This window comes from Mytilus edulis, chromosome 9 (genome assembly GCF_963676685.1).
Source record: "Mytilus edulis chromosome 9, xbMytEdul2.2, whole genome shotgun sequence".
NCBI lineage: Eukaryota > Metazoa > Mollusca > Bivalvia > Mytilida > Mytilidae > Mytilus > Mytilus edulis.
This window is the reverse complement of record NC_092352.1, coordinates 86,680,081-86,701,581: the sequence shown is the minus strand read 5'-3', so window position 1 is coordinate 86,701,581 and position 21,501 is coordinate 86,680,081. Positions and strand designations below refer to the sequence as shown.

The window sequence follows — 21,501 nt, the reverse complement described above, 5'->3', positions numbered from 1 at the left end:
AATTATAATTTAGTACGCCAGACGCGCGTTTCGTCTACAGAAGATCATTGGTTTATAGCAGTACTTACTAAAGAGAAAAATATCATTTGTTTTTGCTTCCTAAGTCTAAAGGTGGTAGATCTTTTAGAACTAATTGTCACTATGACAAATTATTTTTTATCGCTGAGGACCGTATGTTTGTTCATTGTTATGCATCAATATGTTCATTAGCGTCTCATTCCGGATTTATATTACCTTTGACCCTATGTGCCACCTACTGAGCAGACACTTCCTCTCATCTGAAGCAACCTTTATCCCATTGCATAACAAGGTAATAGTATATTTACAATTTCAAACTAACTCTCAATTTTAACATTGTTTATATTGTTTGCTAGGTGCATGCTTGCTTCTTTGATTCCTTCCGTAAAATATAGCTCTTTCTTCGATGTGTGTCTTTTTAAGTTTCTACTAACTTAAAGCGTTCTTGCGATACACTATGTTATATCGATACATATATTACGGTATTGTATTCGGTCACTGAAGCTATGTCATGTTAACGTAAATTGAAAATCATTTATCACAAAAAACATAATTATCAAATCCTCGTTACGTTTCTCACATCGAACCTTCGACATTTGGGCAATTGTAACTTTTCACCACGATTTCATCGCGATTTCGCTATTCAGTCAATTATCTGAATTCCTTTTACCTTAATATCTACTTCGCATATGTTAAACATAACACATATCCTTGTAAGTAATAGCCTTTACACTAATTTGAAAACAGATAATTAATGTCCATATGCCCTTTTATAAGTGTCTTTATTCAGATTATGAATTTTCCTAATTTGTAATTTTTGTCTTTTACAATTAAAAAGAAGCCCAACATTTTAAAAAAAAACTTATTTTTTCAAGATGTCCCACATATTTGTTTAAAATTTTCGAAATTTTTGCAAACATTGTTTGATTTAAACCACGAATATAGACTGTGTGTAGTTTATTTCATAAGGTAGAAGCGAAGTAGTTTAAGTGAAACCAGTATGAACATATGAAGTGGATATCTTAGATAGAAATGATTTATCAAAGTCAACACTTTGGAAAAAAAGAAAAACGACAACTGAAAGTCTTTATATTTTTACACAGAAAATAGCACTACATCAACAAAACCACTTTGAAATATGGCGATAGATTATAGTACACCGACAAAAACAAAATATAGGTAGAAGAGGAGAATTAAAAGGACATAAAAGTAAGTGCCGAAGACATTCCATAACGTATTAGGAAAAAAAACAACTTCGACGTCAATTTGAAAAAGTACTTATCTACAAATACACTACAGTCTGTTATCCAAGTTTAAATCACCAAACGTTTTAAAGTTTTACAGATACTATCAAAATCTCTATCTTTTGGTAAAAATAAAAAGATCAATATAAGAATATTCAAAAATCAGGTAAAAAAAAAATCACTTACCTCTAAAATACCGGTATATATAACTAATAAAAGTTACTCGCAAAACGATAATAAGTAGTACCATTCTGGACGCATGGCATTTTTTAAGTGTTGTTTTTATTTCTAAAAATATTCTGACGAAAGTTAATTCATTTTACAAGCTAAAAAAAATTCAGATTTAACCGATTTTACAAGATCATTCTAAGAACATTAAGGTAAAATAAATGTACAGCCTACCTGATTCTTCACCTTGCATTGTTTGTTAACAAGAATATTATGTTTGACATTTAGTTATATATCATCTAAAAACCATGCTCATTATTTATTAATCACATATAAAAGCAGTCCCGTTTCTCATATTTCTAATTCCAAAAATGCCATTACAATCGCAGCATAGAAATTTATCAAATAAATGTAGTTGTATTTCAGTAGTCCCCAAAGCAAAGCAATCAAAAAGGATTCCTTGTCAAATGCCATTATAGAGATCAACACACCAAGAAAATTTAATCTATCAAAAATGTAATTACGTGTTTATTTTACCCAATGTGATCTGCTCGCTGTCAGTTTCAAAAATGTTCAAAATGGAAGACTGCAGTTTTCGGTCAATAGTAATTGTTTAATTGTAGTTTATTGGATAAAAGTACAATACAATATTTATCTGTAATAAAGATGTATAACAGTTTCTCTACTTCGATATTTATAATTCACGATTGAACTAAAGAAATTACGCAATAATGAACCATTACTGACATCCGAGCATATACAGGTTTTGAAATTTAAGACATTCTGGGACCAAACGAGTATAAAGAACAGCCGAGAAAATTTTAAAATACCATAAATTTGTTATACAAAATGCATGAATAAGTAATAACAAAACCATTAAGTTTTTGTAACAATGTATTCGCGATCAAAATTTAAGTGCAAGATTTAAAAAAAAATCTTATTAATACAGCGACCTTAAATTCTTAACCCACTCAAGTAAGATGTCCAAGAATTGGCTTTTAAAATGTAACAAGTCATTTGTTTCTGTTTTCAACTTTAAAGTATAATTATCGAAATGTTGCCATGTTGGCTAATAGCTTTTTAATCTGTTTTATTAACGAAGTTAAATACCAAAGAGTTGGAGAAAATTTTGATTTATATATATCAAAGAGGCTTTATGATATTACGTTGCAAATTTTAAACGGTTTTACAAATATCTTTAATGTCAAAAAGCTATAGCGGTTGAAGATATTTTCATACAAAATAAAAACTAATTTTATGTAATTTTTGAAAATGGAAGATCATACAAAACTAAAAGGAACCAATTTTCATCTAAATAACAAATCATATACGTTTTATTTCAGCGATAGAACATTTCATTTTAGTTAAACATTCCTAAATTATTCATTGTTTGATTGTACATAATAATGTGTAAACAAAATCTAAAAAATCTCAATCCTGTACAAATACTAACTCGTTAAAAAACCCAACATGCTTTGCTTTTACAATGCACACGAATATAAGATTAGATATTAAAAATTTCACAATTTGACGAAACCAATCTCTAATATAACTGAACAAATACACATAATAAAACATCATTACAGATAATTTTGCAGGTAAATGACAGTCTGCAATTGACCTAAGCTGTCAAAGAAACACTCGACTAATAAGAAGGTGTAGTGTAGATATATTCGCGAAAAAAACCCAATCAAGCACATTTGACCCCCAGGAAAGTTGACACACGTTGAGGAAAAATTTAGTTCTTAAACTAAACACTTTATTGGTTCATTTCTTTTTTTAGCTCACGAGTTTATAGTGAATAGAATACTGTTTATCATTACTCATCTTCGCTAGCAAAGGGTTATGATCCAGATCCCTTCTCTCCACTCTTGGCGGATTAAGATCGAATTTCGTAGACACAAAGTTTTGATTTCTATTGGTCGCATATGCAACTGGCTGCATCCAATGAAAAAGCATCTTTCAGATGATCACGTGTAACTAGAAAATGTTAATAAACAACTGCCACGTGCTGATTGTACAAAAAGTCTTAAACCGCAAATTGTAGAACGATATTTGGTGACTATTTTAAAGTTCTTAATTAACTAATCGCGGGAATGGTTCTGGCACAAATGTTGAGATGTCGACATATATTTTAAGCTCCTGTTTCACGAAATTGGTAAGCACTAGACACGACCATTTTTACACCTCTACATTAAAGACAGTCAATGTGGTTCCATTGGTCAATAATGTTTATTTCGGAATGAGCGTGTCTATCTATGTATTTTGTTAATAATATGTATGTATTTTTTAATGATATTTTTCTTACAATTTCAGAAATGACGAAATAAATGTTTATCAGAATTTATCTTTAACTTCCGATAGATGGCGCAGTATTGTAATCACAAATGAAAGATTAATCTGCCAAGGATGGAGAGAAGGAAACTGGGTTGTAACCCTTGGCAAGCAAAGATCACTTACGTGTTTTTGGAATTTGTGTTTATAAATCTTTGTACGACTTATGTTTCTTTTTATTCCAGCGCTGTATATTCGACCTCTGTTAGAGGGTGACGAAAGTGTTTATTTAAATACAGTTAGTTACATGTAAGCTTAAATATTCATAAATGGTCAACGTTTGTACATCCCAATAAGACTTCATAAGAAGCACCCGATTATAAAATGAACGGAAAAGTCTTTTTTTAATCCTTAGATAGAAAACCAATGTTAAAACGAAACTAGAAACAAATACGAAATAATCATTAAATGCATCAGTTTGTCAATATTCAACTGTGGTAATATATATAAGGAAAAATGCACATCGCATGTTTGTCATTTATGATCTATTTGTTATTTAGAGATAAGAAACTTTACACATTATCTAAAATGGTTCGCACATTCAGACATTGATGAATGATTGGCATTGTTTTAATTATGTCTGTGGAGTCTTAGGAATTGAAATTGACGAGCAAAACATCATAATTGTACAGTTTCAATGATTGAATATCTTATCATGATAATAAAACAGGCCAAATAAATATTATGCAACTATTGTCAAATTTAAATTTTCAATAAATCTTCATATGGAAATCATCTATCATTCATTAGCCCTCAGATGTAAATAAGTTGTAATTGATAAAGTTACATCGGTAAGACATCTATTTTAAAAAAAATCTTACATTATCATTATTCTTATCGGTTTATTTTTGTTTAATCCATGGGGAAATAGTTCACGCATTTTTAGGACAAGAGCATACGAATAAATCGAACATGTAGTCATATTCAATGGGTTTACTAGGATGTAGGTCATGACTTTGAAAATGAGACGAAACAAAAGGAGACCTTTTGCCTAGCAACATACTATTTAAGGTTCCCATACAAACGGACGTAGCTACATTTTGTGTAATTTTTAAACAATTAAAAAATATCCCGGCGGTTATGTCCTTATCATTTATTTTACTGCAGAACAGCATAATATGGTGAAAATGTATTCAAACCTAAGCTTTAAGGAACTTGTTTGTTTTTGTTCCTTATGGTGCATGGTCGACTGTACTTGTTTTCGTTGCTTATGTTTTAATGGTTGCTAGTATTTATTTAAGTTCCTGTAGTTGTAAAGTTCGATAGTAACTGTTTTCTTCCCTGTTGTTTTAAAGGTAACTATCAATTGTTTTCTTTACTTTTCGTGAAATGATTAAAAGTTTTTGATTTGTTCATTATGTTGTAATAGAGATTTCCGATAAAATGACATTTGTACGTAACTCGATGAACAGAATAATGGTACAGGTTATTGCAAACCCCTGAATTTGTTCAAATATGTCGCTCAAATCTAAACGAAGTATTCCAAGACGTTCAAATCATACACCGGTTGTATCGTTCCTATTTAATAATTTTAACATGGTGAAAAAAAAACGGAACCTATTTGTTTTGGTTCCTGATGTTGTAACGGTCAACTGTATTTGCTTTCGTTGTTTAAATGATAGATAATATGTTCAATGATTGCTGAACATTTTCCCACTTAGACTTATAACTATTTTTCTCTGCGTAGAAAACTCAGATTAAGACATGATTTACAAAATAAAATATTTGCGAAAATTATAACACAAGGAACGGTAATAAATGTCAGCGACCTTATAACACAAGGAAGAGAAAACAATAACCTAGCATACGATCGACTAGAGTTCTGACATCTATTTTACTAAATACTATGCAATTAAACGCCCCATCATTTTATATTTTACATGCTTATATTTTCGTTATCCGATACATTCTTTCTTTCTACATCTGTTTATGTATTATTTGAAAGGAAAATATTTTTAGAATGATATTTTTCTGACAATTTCAATGATGAAATCAGTGTTTGTCAATATTTATCTTTTCATAAAGTTGAAAATTGAGATAAATTTATTTCTTCTATCTGATTTATAAATTAAATGTATTCTTCATTTGTCCATAAATGAAAACATAAAAAAGAGGTATGTTATTGTTTATAACTGAAAATGTAAAAACATTCTCTTTATAACATGTATAAGTTGTATTTGAGAAGGCATGCTCGATTGGTGACTTTTCCGTGTGATTTTATTTAATTGGAATGTACAAACCCCAAAGACGTTTTAAGTACAAATATGACATACCTCTTAAAATACATTTAGTGTTTACTGCACATGATTTTCAAATACGCATATCCAGGACGAGAAGATAAATACAGAGCAGACGTTGTACTTAACCGACACGCTGATTTAGGCTATGATGAATAAAATTGAGAATGGAAATGAGGAATGTGCCAGAGAGACAACAACCCGACCATAGAGCAAACAACAGCAGAAGGTCACCAACAGGTCTTCAATGCAACGAGACATTTTTGCAACCGGAGGCGTCCTTTAGCTGGCCCCTAAACATATATATTATACTAGTTTAGTGATAATGAACACCAAACTAAACTCCAAATTGTACACAAGAAACTAAAAGTTAAAATAATACAAGACTAACAAAGGACAGAGGCTCCTGACTTGGGACAGGCGCAAAAATGCGGCGGTGTTAAACATGTTTGTAAGATCTCAACCCTCCCCTATACCTCTAGCCAATGCAGAAAAGTAAAGCACCTAGCCAAAAATTTAATATTATAAAAAGATAGATAAAGAGAGATTATTATTATGATTTACCGTTTTATCATAATATTATATGTACATGGTAAAGAAGTCAACATGTCTTCATTTTAATTTCTAAACTATGAAAAAAAATAAAACCACTAAAATACTGAACTCCGAGGAAAATTCAAAACGGAAAGTTCGTTATCAAATTTTAAATTCAAATGCTCAAACCATCAAACGAATGAATAACAACTGTTATATTCCTGACTTGGTACAGTCATTTTTCTAAAATAGTAAATGGTGAAATAAACCTTGTTTTATAGCTAGCTTAACCTCTCACTTGTATGACGATCGCATGAAATGAACCACTTCATCCTGGTGATACTCTGATTTGGCAAATGTGGTGTAACTTTTGGACGGACAAACGAACATACGCACAGACGAGAAATATAGTTTTCTTCTTACCTTATTACCTTCGGAGGTTGGTTATAAAACTAAAAGGACTATCCTTCTAAACAAAAGCATTCTTATAAAATTCTACTGAAAATAACAAAGTATTTACTGGAAGAATCAGGTAATCTGAATTTCTTCCGCTGACAAAAGTATCTTGATTTACAAAAGTACGCTTAAACAAATTCAGTCGTGTACACCTTTTTTGCATTACGACAGTTGTTGTCAATAAAATCATCCCACATTTTAAATCAAAGTATGTAAATATTAGAATAGCAGTGGGTTTAATTCCTTAATATCTTCTATTCAAACCAGGTATATGTATTCAAATAACCACAGGTTCATTAAGTCTATGCCCACCTCCGTCATGCTTCAATGTAATAGGCTGATATAAGTTAAGGTAGGTAGGTTATGTCAATTTATTTCAAGTTATGTTATTTTATGGAAATATCTAATAGTAACTAGCATTTATTAAAGATCCTTATGTTGCAATGGTCGCTAGTTTTGTTTTTCTTTCCTTGTGTTCTAATAGTCGCTTACATTTGTTACCGTTCCTTATTTTGTAATTTTTCTAATATTTGTAAATCATGTCTTAATTTCAATATAAAAAAGAAGATCTGGTATAATTGCCAATGAGACAACTATCAACAAGAGACAAAATGATACAGAAATTAACAACTATAGGTCAGCGTACGACCTTCAACGATGACCAAAGCCAATATCGTATAGTCAGGTATTCAAGGCCTCGACTCTCACTTGACACCATTTGCGAGTATGGTCTCGAGGAAACGATGGTAGTCCGTCGGAAGGGGACAATAAATGGCTGACTCGTGTTAAGAGAGAGTCATATCTCTTGCACGTTAAAGACACCCTTGTAGATTTGGAAAAAGAGCAGGCTAATGCCGCTACAAGGCAGCACTCGCAGCCTCAAAGTGGAAAGGTATTAATATAAGTTGCAAAACTTGTTTCCCAATCCAATATAAACAAACATGTTTAAACCAAGGCCTCGAAATGAAAAAAAAATAAAATAAAACAATCCAAATGAGGAAACTAACGGCCTCATTCGCCAAGAAAATAAATATTATGAGAAATGAGCGTCTGGCGTACTAAATTATAATCCTGGTACCTTAGATAACTATATTCAAGATAGGAAATGTTCAATATTACTGAATCTTTGGAAGTAAGTCTGCACTATATGCAAGCTATAGAAACTCGATGCCAATTACTCGACCATTTTTTTTATCATTTTATTATTCAGAGGTGCAATTAAACAGTTAAACTATTCACTGAAATGTGTTTACCCATATATGTATTATATTATAAAATTTATATTATGTTGAATGCATTTTGTCAATATACTTCTTCTTTTAGAATCTTAAAAGCTATACTATGCATTTTAACAGTTGATATTTTCCAACTTTCTTAATCCCAAGGGGCATTATCTTTTAAAAGTAAATGCAGACTGCGTATAAATCCTTTAGCTTTTATTACCATTGTGAATTTTATAATATCGGATAAAATGTCAAAATTCGCTGATCGCGAGTAACATTTCCCCTACATTCACAATTTTGAAAGAGAAATGTTTAGAACTAATTGCCGACAATGTAAAATGTGCATATGTTCTACTTCATAAACTTTTTAAATCTTAAAAGAAACTGAGGATACATCACCCTTGGGTAGCACTGATGATTTTACCGTTCTGTCTATATCCTTTAGAATTTTATTTTTTGGATTTAAAGAGCGTTTAATGAAACACGCAGGGTGCGTAGGGAAATCAGTATAACCTTACGTATTTTTTATTTTTTTAAAAAGGTAATATCAAGATAAATTTCTACCGATTTCCAGTAATCTCCAATAAATTAAATTAACTTACAAGCAAACCAGATCTAGATATGGAAGTCTGACCTGTAAGAGACTCCTTGTTGAAAGCTATATAGTGACATAACTTACCTGACTTGGTCTCCAATGGATAGCTGTATCATTGATAATCATTTGTTATTGCAGTAAGGATTCGATTAGAAATTAAGGTGGTACCTAACACTGTAACTAAAATTGATTTGACTCGTTTAATTTTCTTAAAATTTTGACAAAGTATTTACTTTGACCCTTTGACAAAAATATAAAAAATTTAAAAATTTTGAACCAACCGTTTTATCAGAAAAATTACACTGGTTATATAGCAGTTTGACAAACACTCATTTTTATCATTGAGAAGCTTAATATCCCTTCAACAACACAACGTAATTAAAACGTTTAGCTGATTTTACAGAGTTATCTCCCTGCAGTGTTAGGTTCCACCTTAAATGCTTTCTTTTCGATTCAGAAAGTTTAAGAAAGTAACATCATGTTGAATACATTAATTTTAACCTTTAACATCAGCAGATATTTATATAATCATGTAAAGTTTTAATGACTTTTGATCAATAATTCAACATATTACTATTCCAAGGTCCTAATTCCAAGGACATTATCTGGCTCATAGTTAAAAGATTAAGTAACAATCATTTGTCACTGTCATTAGAAGAAAAAATATTTCCTGATATAATCCCAGTTATTATCGGTTTGTATTCATTAAATTTCCGTTATTATTTTTTGACGTTGGTTTAGCTTACTGGTTACAGATTGAAATGATTTTAGTTCAAATATTGCAACGAAAAAAACACATTAAAATAATCATAAGTATCATTTTCTAATGATAAGGATGTGGGCAGATTAAGTTTTTTCAAGAAAAATAAAAAGGTGCGAGCCGGATAAAGATATGAAAAATAAGAAAAAAAGGGACTAATCCAATAACATAAAAAACAAATGTGAAATAAAAACTATATGGATTGGTGCGTTTAAGCGCAATTTTTGGCTCGTGCATTGTACTACTATGTATACCTTATTCATTTATTACTTAGTCTTAGATGAATTATTTTATTTTAAAGTTGTTATTGTCTTTGAACTCTCTGTCAGTAACTGCAAGTACTCTCAGATCTGTACCTAATGTCTTTTTGTTATTCGGATGTACCAGTACCCATTCATGTCCTCTCTGTGGTTTTGTTATATATATTTCTATTTGTGTCCATCTGATGAGTTAATCTGTTTTCAACTAGTTCGTTCTTATGTTGTTCTGTTACACCACTGTCCCAGATGAGGGTGAGGGTTGGGACCCAGCTAATATGTTTAATCCCGCCATATTATGTATGTTTGTGCCTATTCAAAGTCTGGAGCCTGTAATTCAGTGGTAGTCGTTTGTTGCTGTGTTACTTATTTATTTTTCGTTAATGAATTTGTACATTAATTAGGCCGTTAGGTTTTCTCGTTTGAATTGTTTTACATTTGTGATATCGGGGTCTTTTAAATCTGACTATGCGGTATGGGCTTTGTTCACTGTTGAAGGTCGTACTGTGTTAATTAGCTGTTAATTTCTGTGTAATTTGGTCTCTTGTGAAGAGTTGTCTCATTGGCAATCATACCACATCTTCTGCATGTATTTGCAGGGTTGTGCTCCCTACATTAAAATTCTTCTATAACAGAGATGCATACGGGGTATATATCTCCCAACTGATACGATATTCCCGTGCTTTCATTTCCTATCATGATTTTCTTGATAGAGGATTGCTGCTCACAAGGAAGCTATTAAACCAAGAGTTCCAAATGGTGAAGTTGAAATCATCCCTTCGTAAATTTTACGGACGCCATCACGAGTTGGTTGACCGTTATGGAATAACCGTTTCACAAATGATATTGGATATGTTCCTTACGTCGTAACTACAATCCCCTTCCCTTTCATGAATGTGACCTACCGAATTAGACTATTTACCGGATTTGTTATCACATAAGCAACACGACGGGTGCCACATCTGGAGCAGGATCTTCTTACCCTTCCAGAGCACCTGCGATCACCCCTAGTTTTTTGGTTGGGTTCGTGTTGTTTATTCATTAGTTTTCTATGTTGTGTCGTATGTGCTGTTGTTTGTCCTTTTCATTTTCAGCCATGGCGTTGTCAGTTTGTTTTAGATTTATGAGTTTGACTGTCCCTTTGGTATCTTTCGTCCCTCTTTTATGTGGGAGATGACTGATATCGAAACTATATAATGTTAACATCATTAGCATGAATTGATTGACCGATACGATATAACTTCCGCTTAATCGTAACTAACTTGTGGCTTGTTTTAGAAGTCGTATATTTATAGATAGCAGTAAAGCCGAATGGGTTATCTCATATATTGTGTCCTATTTTCGATTGTGACATCTCAATTGTGTGTTGATTAGCACGGCAGACGAAGCATACATAGCCCGGGAAGCTTACTTTGTGGACGCAACCGGTATCGTCCATTTTGGAGTTTATGCAATTCCTTTAGGTTTTGTTTGTTACCATGATATTTGAACATCGGTAAATTACTGTTGCCTTGAGAAACGTTCAAAAGGAACGCTCAAATTGTATAAATACTTAAATAGGAAGCAACCCTCTGTTAATTAAATCTCGATAAGAAACACACGCCCGGGAATATTGTATTAATATAGTGCATCCCCTATAGAGATGTTCTGCAAAAATGTTGTGATAAAATTAAGAAAACAAAAATTTACTCCAATTTCAGACTTTTTACAGTTTAATCTAACGTTCACAATCATTTGTATGACGTCAGAATGATTGAGTAAATTCTATGGGATAATATCATATAAAACATCAACCGGAATGATGAAAACTAAACGTTTACCATGTTGTAAAAAATAAATAGAAACCGAACTCCAAGAAATTCGAATGCTAAGTCCGAAGCTCAAACACATGGAAAACAACTGTCATACACCTGACTTGGCACACGAATTTCCTTACGTTGATTAAACCTGGCTTTATAGCTAGATAAACCTCTACTCTGTGCTTCATCGTTACATTTGTTGTTTTTATAGTGATTAAGATGATAACACAATGTTGACTGCTGTACCCCTATTTTTGATATTTTTACCTATTGTGTATGTTTGCTTTGTTCACGCATCGGTGACAATATAATGGAATTTGATGTGACTGTCATACAAGTGAGAGGTTTAGCTAGCTATAAAACCAGGTTCAATCCACCATTTTCTACATTTGAAAATGCCTGTACCAAGTCAGGAATATGACAGTTCTTGTCCATTCGTTTTTGATGCGTTTTGTTATTTGATTTTGCCATGTGATTATGGACTTTCCGAATTGATTTTCCTCTGAGTTCACCATTTTTGTTATTTTACTTTTTCCTCTAACTATTATGACAGTCGCATACATTGCATTAGTTTGACAACAATGTGTTAGCAAAACAAACAGTGCAGTAGGTAAAAATCAATGTAAAAAATAGAGGGTGCAACATTTAACATTGTATTTTAATTCTAATCAGAAACTATAACACATTTGTCAACATAAAAATTATTACGGCATAAAGACTAATCACATAAGCACAAATGAAAGACAAGAAAACTAAAAAAGACCACAATACTATAATTAGTTATCAAAGGTACTAGGATTATAATTTTATACGCCGACGCGCGTTTCGTGTACATAATACTCATCAGTGACGCTCAGATCAAAATAGTTATAAAGACAAACAAGTACCAAATTGAAGAGCATTGAGGACCAAAAATATCCAAAAAGTTGTGCCAAATATGGGTAAGGTAATCTATTTCTGTAATAAGAAAATGCTTAGTTTCCGAAAAATACAAAGTTTTTGTAATTGGAAATTTATAAAAATTACCATATAATTGATATTCATGTCAACACCGAAATACTGACTACGGGGCTGGTGATACTCTTGGGGACGAAACGTCCACCAGTAGTGGCATCGACCCAGTGGTGTAAATAGTTATCAAAGGTATATAACATACTGGCAAGATTGAGCTAAACAGTATGGGTAAATAATTTACAAATAAAAGAGCACTTTATCAGTTAATTAAGATAATAAACAACGTCAGTACCTAGAATCTATACTTTAAGACCATAATATATTATTTATGAAGATGGTTCGAAATATTTAACAAAAGGATTACAGACAATGGATTTATCTCAATAAGTAAAACTCTACTTAGTCAATAAAAACACTCTGCATTGAAGACCTGTTAGTGACCTTCTGCTGTGTCTGTTCTATGGTCGGGTTGTTGTCTCTTTGACAAATTCACCATTTCCATTCTCAATTTTACTTGGTCAAGTAGAGAATGTTAATCGGGAACGTGTCAAAGAAACAATAATCCAACCAAAGAGCAAGTAACGATTTGAGAAAACTTTCGCACGAACATATTCTCAATATTTTGTATACGTTAAGAGCATAAACCTGAGTTATTAAAAATGAGACTTTTTTAAAATCAAGATACCCTCAGGTTTTAGAGTTAAACATGAGTGTTGAAGAGGTTTTCAACAACTCTTTTATTTACCTTATGATTTTCAAGACAATTGTGTTCAGGGGATTTAAATTGACAGGATGTCTTTGTAGGTATTACTTGAACATGTTTAATGGAGATTTCATTCTACGAACTTATTGTATTAAGAAAAGTTTTAACCTACAAAATGACACCATCAGATCAGTATTATCGAAAGGTTATATAGAAGAATAGATTGTACTTGATGTGATTTAAGTGTTCGTATATTATTAGTATTTGTCATTTCTGAATGCTGTACATCAGTTCATTTTTACTCGTTTACTTATACTTCGCAAAGGTTTCCAGTCGTTTCCAGAGTGATTATAAGATTTCACTATAACAATAATAAGCGACCTGCAACAATTCTGGAGCTATTATCATACTTTGCAACAATACTCAAATAAGGACATTTAGATAGCAATTATTGTGGACTTCGTTGGTAAAGGTGAACCGCGGAATTACAAGTTCAATGAATGCCTATTTTTATGTCGGTTTGTATGCAGGCTATGGCAAATCCACGATAGTAAATATCCACGAAAATGTAAGTTTTTCTCTAATCCACGAAAATTGATAACCACGGAAATAAAAGAATTCAGTGTCTATAAACCAACTAATTATCTATGCATTTACACAACTCACTTACAGTCTAATGCATTTGATAAAAAAAATACGAGTTATTTATGTTCTTTTTTGTAAAAATAAATTAAAAGCCTTTACCAAGTATTTTCAAGTACATAATTGATTTAAATACTTTGAAATATGTTCTTGTATGTCGGTGAAAAATAATATATATCGTATAAACAGATTAAGTATTCGTACTCAAAACTTACGGTTATTTATTACAAATATGATGCCATCTCGATGTTGTTTAGTTACTTATGTCTATGAACTCCGGCGTCATTCACGTAAAATATTCATAGACAATGCCATTTGAAAACGATAACAAAATTCTTCAAAACATAAACAAAAAACAACAAAATAGATGACCATAATTTAAACCCTGACATTTTGTTTATATGCCTATGGTTTTTTTTTATATATAAGAAGGTGTGTTTTTTCTCTCTAAATTTATATCAATTGCAAATTACATAATCTTAACCTTAAATATATACATTGAGGGAAAAGTTTGCAAAATATAAACACACACAATCTATAGTATATAAATTTCTTAACACCCAGGCAACATTAACAAATCTATAAGAAAAGATTTACGAAAATGGACTTTTCCAAAAATGGCCCTTTTCCAGTTTCTGCGAAAAATGTTTGTTTGTACAAGTATATATGTCACATGATCTCTAAATTATGTAATCAAACTTAAAAAGTGTGCATGTTGAAATTTATCAAATATAGCTGAAATCCAATAACGTTCTCAAAGGTATCGGATACATTGAACGGGAAAATATGCCATCTATTTCAGTCTACTAAATATTACAAAGTGCAGTTGAATGTAAAAATCAAATCAATTTTAGTAATAACATCTATAAATTCGCACAACTACTATAATTAAAGCCAATTGTATTTACGTGTGAACAAAAATGATATACTTTTGCTTACTGGCTAGATCGATATTACTTTTTGATATTAAGTATCAAAAGATTAAGAATAAAGCTTAACTTATCATGTAACATTAAACGACAAGATGCCAAAAAAAAAAACCCCGTGTTTGACCAGTTTGTGTCTGCTGACAATAAAAATGACGTGTTAGAGAGTGCTTGAATCACATATATCCATGTAAACATGACATGTAAGGAGTCTTGGGAATAAGAAGATCTGTTTCTTATATTGATCTATTTCTTGAAAAAAACACAGAAAGACAATTCTAACAAAGATCTGTAACAAACCTAACGTTCTAAGTTTTCCCCATCATCAACTTCCCATTTCTTAGTAGGAAAAATAGAAATGTTTGATAGTGCAGAAATTTGCAATTGAAAAGAACCATCAAAGACTTATTGTTATGATTGTTCTTACAGCTAAAATTCGTTTCACTATCTCTTCAATAATCATTTGATGTAACGTCTCTATGACCACCGATGTGGCTACATCACAAGCATTAAAATTTCGCAATTGAAGACTGTCGGGTCAAACTGTATATACCCTAGTAAATCGTTTAGATTTCGTGTATTATACTACATTAAATAAGCAAAAACTTTTATTTAAAATTTCTTTCATTTCAATATAAAATGTAGGTTTGATATAGTCCAGAAAAAATTGATAGGCAAAAACACTGTTCTGTTGATGGATTTTTTAAAAAAGTAATGAAATAAGTTGCTTTCTTTAAACAAAAAAAAGAAAAGCAATAAGTGAACATAAGACCGCTGCCTGCCGGGTCACCAAAAGATTGTTGCAGAATTTGTGTTTGCTTTTGAAATTTGAAATAATTGACTGTGAATAGAAGAAGCCAGTTGAAAGCGTATATTATAGGCAATATTTGAATATACATTTTGAAGCTCGACTAATTTATTTATTACTTGGGAATGTACATTATTTTTCCGATGATAACCCTTTTGCAAACCAAATTTCTACAAACCGGTTGACTTATTCAAATGGCAAAAAACAGTCGCAATAAAAATCTATGCAATCAGTTTGCTTTATGATCTGGAATTCAGCTTATTCTGGATGCATTTATTTTATCTATCATATCTTTATAAAATTGAGAAAGTAAAAGGGGAATGTGTCAAAGCGACAACAACCCGACCATAGAGTAGACAACAATCGAAATCCACCAAAAGGTCTTCAATGTAGCGAGAAACTCGCGCACCAGGAGACGTTCTTCAGCTGGCCCCTTAAAAATATGTATACTAGTACAGTGATAATGGACGTCTTACTAAACTCCGAATTATACACATGAAACTAGAATTAAAAATCATACAAGACTAACAAAGGCCAGAGGCTCCTGACATGGGACAGGCGCAAAATTGCGGCGGGGTTAAACATGTTTATGAGATCTCAACCCTCCCCCTATACCTCTAGCCAATGTAGAAAAGTAAACGCATAACAATACGCACATTAAAATTCACTTTAAGAGAAGTCCGAGTCCAATGTCAGAAGATGCAACAAAAGAAAATAAATAAAATTACAATAATACATAAATAATAACAGACTACTAGCAGTTAACTGACATGCACGTATTACTTATAGTTTGTTTCCTGGATGCCTTCATATTCTCGGCTCATTGAAGTTGTATGTACTCATGGTAGATGTTGTAAAGATAAATTTAAAGTCCAATTTCCATGTGTAGTGACACCTGTGGCATGCAATTGATTTGGACTTCTTATAAAGAGACTTATTCTGGTCTCATAAAACATTTCATATTTTAAGGATTTCCTGATTTTTCTTAAATCAATTCAAGTATTCTACAAGGAAACTTCGATTTGCCAAAAAAATATCTTAATTTAGAAGTTTAATGAATACCTGTACATACTCTCAAAATAACCAATTTATATAAAAAGGTATGTAGATATAAAAAGATACCAGAATTAAAATGATGTACGTCAGACGCGAGTTGAGTCTACAAAAAAGCATCCCTGACGTTCGAATGAAAACAGTTAAAAGGCCATATAAATTACAAAGTTAGGTATCCTTTTTATGGATAGATAACAATACAGTCAAATAAAATAATAACGATTACTTATAACACCTTACTAAAACGGTATGAAATAATTGGTAAAAATATAATGATTATTTTTGATCAACATTTGTTTGTAGGATGCAAGGATGTATTCAGATTTCATTATTATGTTTCATTTACACATGAATATTTAAACATACCAATACAGAGCATCTTGTCATATAAAATACTTATTTCTTATCTGCAACTCTGCAATATTCTGACTTCAATTATTGTTAGTTTCAGCAGAAACATAAATACAGTAAATATTTTGTATATATTTCTTTAATTTCTATTAAATTAATTAAATTAAATACTTTTTTAATAATATTATCTGTCTGTTTTCCGATCTAATATAAATATGTTCTGTCCTAAGTCTATGATGAAAATACACAATATTACAGACATAATTAGTTTACATGTTATAATACTACGTTATAATTGACCTAGATACACACAGTGTACAGGAGTCGATTCAAAACAAATAAAAATGCGTTGTCATTAATAGTTATCCCACAAGGACGCGGTTTGTCAGTGTAAGATCACCACGATGACCGGAGGCCAGAGGGTGATCTAACACTGACACACCAAGTCGGAGTGGGATAACTATTTTACATCTCAGCTGTAATAGATTAGACAAAAAAACATTTACAATTCACAAAATCTAGTTTAGAACGCCACACAACCATTATAATATACTTTATATATTACTATATAATGTATACCCTTTATGACCCCCGAACACGATGAGTAGATATCAAACAATGTCAAATCGCCCATCTTGCCAATCGGCCCACACTATATCGCCACTTTATAAAAAAATCGCCCCACTCTTGTTTACCGACTTTGAAAAAGCGTAAAATCAAATTGAACAATCAGTCTGACAACTCACTTATTAACGAAAAGGTCTGCAAACTCGTCCCACTTACAAAAAGATCTTGCTTCCTTTTAGTATGTTAAATTACTGTAAGTTCGTATCCAGTCGTCCTGGTGTAGTGTTATGTGTCGTGGCTTGATATGCTAAAGGTCTTGGGTTCGAATCCCAGCATATACACTGGATTTTTCTATCTGAATTTTGATAGATAGTCTTTTCCGTATAATTAATTATAAGTTTTATAGTGGATTTGCCATTCCCGCCAAAATGTTACAGAACAAAGGAAAGCATGCATAACAAAGAAACTCAAACTGGGGTGCTCTGTTTGGGGTGATCCGGCTCAGATCACACCTGTTAGAACAAAGGAGCTGGGATGTAATTACACATGTTTAGAAACTTTCACATCAATGCGCTTATAAACAATCACATTATTAAAAACACATATGTTTTGTGAAAAGGCATATCGGTTCATATATTTAAACGATTTATTAACTGCAAGTTAGTCTTTATTGTTTTAGTTTCCAATTTACTTTGATTGTTGAATATAGTACAATTTCACATGGTAGCATAGCCATAGAGGGACCATATCAAAGACGTAGATACATACCTGTATAAATAATCAATAACTTTCGAGATATTCCGAGAATTTTATTCCGACTTCCGGTCGAGAGATATCGGGTGGCTCACAGACACATCCAAAACTCGCCAATATATAATATTAAAAAAACCCACACATTTAACTTCAAACAGAGTGTCTTCAGAGAGATCAGAAAACAACATTCAAGTTATCTACAACCTATGAATATTTAAATTTATCATACAATAGAATGAAAACATTGGTATTGGTTTAAAGAGATTGGAAATTGGGTAGGACAACGTAAGCCATTTTCAACTATACGAAATAATTAAAAAAGATCCACTGGGAATTTGTTTCACGGTTTACTTTGGTCGAAGTGATCAATATATACAATGATAAATATTGCTTCTGAAAATGATTAAAACGAGAATCGACTATCTATGGTGCATAATCAATGTCCTTTATATTCAAATAACAGAAATTGGATTTTAATTACCAAAATGACAACTTCTGAAGATACTAACTATTGACGATTTCTTTATCTACAGTGTGAAACGTACTGACGATGTCATCTACATGTAATATTGTTATGACAGTTAGTGAAGCAAGCTTTCCAAGGCACTAACAGTAAGAATAATATACATTGTTTCTATGTTCTTATATATCTCACTGTTCAGTATCAGATTAAGTTGATGCCTAGAAAGAAAATTGTCATTTCATATTGAAAACTGTTGGTGAAAGTAAGTTAATCTTACGATTACGTTAAAGACTCAAGGTCTTAACATACACATCAAATTAAAGCTTTCCTGAACCTTATGAGTTGTCTTGCGTCAGGTTTGCATGATTGTTATCATATAAAATAAAATTGTTCTTTAAACTACAAAAAATCGTCTTTTTCCTCTTTTTTAGCCACGTGAAATAAATACATAAATAACATTTCCAAGACTAAGAAAAACTTAGAAGTAATATTAATTAAACAAAACAGTATAGTGATTTAACGTCAAAAAGCAACGTTGTTTTTAACAAAGAATACGAAATGACTTTTGTATTTTTCTCAATCCGATTTTCTTTCTTTCAACAGTAAAAAGCAATATTTTATTTTAGACTCAAACAAACCTTTAGATCTAGAATCTTGTTCACTACATTTTAATGATTACAAACTTGTCTACTGACAGAATTAAGATAAATGTTTTAAGTTCCAGAATTAAAAAAATAGATCTAACGATTACGACAGATCGTAAAACTTGTTTGGCTGGTATTGGTTTCCTTTCCTTCTAATGATTAGTGCTCATTCTTTGAAATCGTAATTAAGAGGCAACACTGTGATTCAATAATCATATATAACATTCACATATTGATTCATCTGTGGAGTAATGACTTTAAGCAGGGGTTAATACGTGTAAGAAGGTCATATAGAGTACATATACATCTCTTTTATCTATTTGTTATTGGACGACAACTCAATATATGAGGGTGTTGATGGGGATTAACTCAATAGAAAATAATGGGAAATACATATAAATAATGAAGATAAAGAGACCATAAATAAAAAGAATAATAGAGAAAAATTGACAAAAAAAAATGACGAAAAGCGAAAATAGCCTAAAAATGTAAGAAAATTCTGAAATGAAGGACCACTCATCCAGACCCCCAAATCCCAAGAAAGATGAAAGATACCAAAAGGATATTCAATAACATACGTCGAATATAAAATGTTTCTACATAGAAATGAAAAATTCCCAATTGGGAGGCTGAAATATTGTCGTTTGTCTAAAAATTTTATTTCAGCCAACCCTTATTGTCAATTCCTAGATGTAAGTTTAATTATGTGGCTTACTTGACTGTATCTGTAATACTCATTTAGAACCAAAGGAAGAATGGGCCAATACAAATCATTATGGTGTAATACCACCACTGTTTTCCATTGTTTTCCACTGTTGGTATCTGTTGAATGGACATTTTTTTTGTAAAAAATGTGCAGAATGTTTCTTTGATTGCAATAAAGAAATACATGGCATGAGTAAAGTGTTATTTTGTATAGATCTACAGTATCATATTTCATTACATATAAGATTGTAACCATCACCAGATAATAAATCAATAAAATGTCAACACTTTTTCCTGTTTACAAGCTTAAGTGACCATGTCACTTCAATTATCCAAAATATCTTATATGAATAAGGGAAAAAATGAGGCTTTATAATACCAAAGATATATATTTATGACTCTTTTTTTTGCAATGAAATACAGAGTTGATTACACACAACGATCAAATTCGAGGGAATAATTGTTAATCCTTTTTCGTATGAAATTTGATGTGTTGAACCATATGTTGGTGGGGTTACACAAAATGACATAAAATATACAGTTTGTTTACTAGAGTAAAAAAAATATTCTAACAAAGCTTATAAAATATTTCATTGAAACTTAGACAATGAGGATCGGTTGAAAACAAAACTTTACGACAAAAGAGATGATTTCAGCTTTCCAATTGGGAACTTTCCATTTCTAGGTAGCAACATTCCAGCAGCACCTGCATACGGAGTATGTATCTCCCAATTGATACGATATTCCGGTGCCTACATTTCCTATCATGATTTTCTTGATAGAGGTTGCTGCTCACAAGGAAGCTATTAAACCAAGAGTTCCAAATGGTGAAGTTGAAATCATCCCTTCGTAAATTTTACGGACGCCATCACGAGTTGGTTGACCGTTATGGAATAACCGTTTCACAAATGATATCGGATATGTTCCTTACGTCGTAACTACAATCCCCTTCCCTTTCATAGATGTGACCTACCGAATAAGACTATTTACCGGATTTGTTATCACATAAGCAACACGACGGGTGCCACTTGTGGAGCAGGATTTGCTTACCCTTCCGGAGCACCTGCGATCCCCCCTAGTTTTTGGTGGGGTTCGTGTTGCTTATTCTTTAGTTTTCTATTTTGTGTCCTGTGTACTATTGTTTGTCTGGTTTTTTTAGCCATGGCGTTGTCAGTTTATTTTCGATTTATGAGTTTGACTGTCCCTCTGGTATCTTTCGTTCCTCTTGTAGAATAAGTGTTTACCATGTAATCCATATTTTGTTTTGACTAACTCGAGTAATTTGGTAAAGTAGTTCATGGTACTCG

General features: G+C 31.7%; 1 protein-coding gene across 2 annotated transcripts in view; it reads right to left on the bottom strand.

Annotated features, from left to right (window-relative positions):
* LOC139489293 (voltage-dependent calcium channel gamma-5 subunit-like) overlaps nucleotides 1–21,501 on the bottom strand; it is a 53,522-nt gene that overhangs the window by 12,017 nt on the left and 20,004 nt on the right. The window contains exon 1 of one of the 2 annotated variants that reach the window (XM_071275571.1): nucleotides 1,665–1,781. The exons of the other annotated variant lie outside the window; for it this stretch is intronic. The gene's annotated coding sequence lies outside the window, so the exon portion shown is untranslated. Of the gene's footprint in view, nucleotides 1–1,664; nucleotides 1,782–21,501 lie in introns of those variants that run through there. 2 annotated transcript variants of the gene reach the window in all.